Here is a 3,344-nt window from a genome sequence, read left to right as displayed (position 1 = left end):
ACTGGGTAGGATGTGCTTTGCATGGAATCTCCTGGGCAAGGTGGCTTGAGCCCTGATGGACTAACTTAGCCAAGAGGAAGGAGGGTCTTATTCTAATTTGTTTTTTCAGAGAAGATAACTTTTCATAATTCATCCACTGAGGGGGGCGCTTTTTCCTAATTCGTTAAACATCTTGTGCAAAGTTAGTATAAATAAAAATCAGGAGGAGTCCTTGGATAGCTGTGATAGAATATTGGTCCAGAATTATGTAGGCCCATGTCCTTCCTGCATCACTAACCATGAATGCGGTCTTGACTTTGCTAAGCCTCAATTTCCTCACCTGGATTACCTCACAATGTTGCTGTGGAGCATTAAATGTGAAACTATACATAAAATTGCTTTTCGAATTATATAGCACCATTCAGTCTTCATTCAGCGAACATATATTAAGCACCCACTATGTGTCAGGCACCTTGTGAAGCTCTGCAGATACAAAGTTGCAAGAGACAGTCCTTGCACTCAGGAAGCTCATGATCTGTTGGAATACAGAGGAACCCAGAGATTATAACACATTACAATCTGTAATATGAACGACATTACGACTTGTAAAAGATTGATGGAGTCTCTTAATGAAAGATCCCTGGCTCTCCAGTGCTACTCATGAGAAATTCATACAATTAGATGACTTCAGAGCTATAGTTCGACATCAGTCTAGGGAGGAAAATGGAAGATGGGGAAACAGAGTCACCTCTGTCACAAAATTACCTTTATGTGAATCAGAAAGAGAAATCTCTTCTGAACAGATTAACTGGTGTGGCCCTCCTCCAAAGACCAATTAGAAAATGGCATCCTTTTTGGTGGCCCTATTCAGCCCTGGGTCAGAGCACAGGAGGGCTGGATTGGAGTCATCTCTTATACTACAGTGGCCACTGAATTAGGCACAGCTTCAAGCAGTAAACATGGTGACCTGACAGCAGTGGGTCTGGTAATTCTTGTTTTTGAAGATTGTGATTTTTACCATAATCGCAGTAGGATGCGTACATATGTGCATGCAATTTAGGAGAAAATTTTAATTTTGTGAACTTGGCCTTCATAAACAGCCTGGAAGGGTTGGGAGTGCTTGGCAAAAACTGGGAAAGACACTGGTCAGCTTTACCATGAGAGCTGAAGGAGATTTTGTAGAGATGTAGAGGTGAGTCCAGCAGGTACACTAAAACCACTCTGAGGAGTTAGAACGGAGGAAGTTTAATGCAGGCATGGGTCACGGGCTGATGGGGTTGCTGGGAAGCCAAATAGGTGACCCCGAGCCAACCCAGACATTGACAATGACAGGAAGCTAATGTCACTCCTAGGCAGGAATGACAGAGGAAGGAGTCATTGATGCTGGAACCCAGAGGCCAGGGCCACTGTGGAAAATGAGGCCACAGTAGCCCTGGGAGGTGTGAGCTGGCACCTCAGAGAGACGGCCACTGCTGGACATGCCGGTGAAGGCGGAACAGGAGGGGGAAATCCACTGGGTTCTCCTTTCCCCCACTTCTTTAGTCTCTCTCCATACCACCCCTGGCTGATCCAGTTCTTCCAACAACAGGGAACTTCAGAAATGCCCCTGCAGGGCTCAGCCCCTGCTATCCACAGCAGGCCGAGGAGGAAGGAGGAAAGCCATGGGAAGGCCAGCAGGCTCCAAGCTGGAATAGCAGGGAGGAAAGGAAGAGACTGGACTGAATAGCCTTAGAACGATATGAGGTTCTTGTTTATAAAGAAAAATGCCACAGACAAAGAGGGTTCAGGACTTCCAGTTAAAATATATCCAAGCCGGGCTCGGTGGCTCAGCCTGTAATCCCGCGCCTTTGGGAGGCTGAGGTGAGTGGATTGCCTGAGCCCGCGGGTTCGAGACCCGCCTGGGCAGCGAGACCTCATCTCTACAATAAATCAAAAAATCAGCCGGGCGTGGTAGCACGTGCCTGTAATTCCGGCTACTCAGAAGCCTGAGGCGGAAGGATCGCCGGAGCCCAGCAGGTCGAGGCTGCGGTGGCCGGGAGCGGCCACTGCACTCCAGTCTGGGCGACAGAGTGAGACTCCAACTAAAAAAAAAAAACAAAAAACCCAACAAGCAAGCAAACAAACAAACAAAATATATCCATATACATACAGCACAGTCTCTCAGAAACCACCCATTACCCCGTCTGAACCTGTCTGACCTTTGGTTATTTTGGATCCCGAAGTGAAGGCCAGCACCTGTCATTGTGAATCTGGATACCTAATGATAATATCAATAAGCCACTGGTCCTTGTGTTTGGAACTATGATGTCTTTCTTCAGAGTACTCGCTTTGCTCTCTCACACAAGCATCCTCTAGGACAGCGCTATCCAGCAGAACTTTCCGTGATGATGGGAGTGTTCTATGTCTGTGTTGTCAAACAGGGAAGCCGTAGTCCCATGTGGTCACTGAGCCCTTAGTGTAACCGATGAAGTGCATTTTAAATTTTGTTATTAACTATTTATCACTTAAATTTAAATCTCCACATGTGGCTAGTGGTCACCATATTGGGCAAGGTTTATCTAAGGCATTGAGATGAAGCCTTTGGATTATCTCACAGATTTATTCCACAAAAGGGGCAGTCTTTCCTTTGCTTTCCAAGTAGCCCCAGGAATTAAACTGATTAACTCAGCTCATCAAGATAGGCTAAAATTTCACAGGCTTTTTTGATAATTCTATTATGTCTCCAATGCTCCGTGCAACCAGGGAGATTCCAGATCTCTCTTCCTGATGAAGTCAGGGGAGACAGAGATACTTGGGGAAATGTCTCTTTGCCAATATGCATCTAGGTAGTGAGCGCCTGAGGCAGCACTCCAGTTGCAACCCAGAGTGTGGAGGCATCTGGAAGGATGTTTTTTGCTACTGAGAGAGGCACAGAAATGACTAAGAGGGAGGATTATGACATCTCAGGCTGCCACCAAAGAAAATGGCCAAATATAACAAAACCCATGACAAAAATAACAAAACCAGGATACCATATATCCCAAAAGATGGCAGAAAGACAAGGTATGACAGTGAATCTGAAGCCTTTTTGCCATATAAAATTGATTCATTGGGTCGCCTTGACTACATTTTCCCCCTTTGGATGAGTGGATCAAGGAGGAAAATTCTGGATGAACTAAATATAGATCTAAATTGAGAAAATACAAAAGCGACTGCAGTTACTCCCCAGAAAACCTAAGATACAGAAAAAAAAACTCTTATTCTTTTTTTTTTTTTTGAGTTGGAGTCTCACTCTGTCGCCCAGACTGGGGTGCAGTGGCCGCTCCCGGCCACTGCAGCCTCGACCTGCTGGGCTCCAGCAATCCTTCCGCCTCAGCCTTCCAAGT

Source organism: Carlito syrichta, unplaced genomic scaffold (assembly GCF_000164805.1).
Source record: "Carlito syrichta isolate Samal-C Ts95f unplaced genomic scaffold, Tarsius_syrichta-2.0.1 Scaffold145301, whole genome shotgun sequence".
Classification (NCBI taxonomy): Eukaryota; Metazoa; Chordata; class Mammalia; order Primates; family Tarsiidae; genus Carlito; species Carlito syrichta.
Note: the sequence above shows the minus strand (reverse complement) of the source record.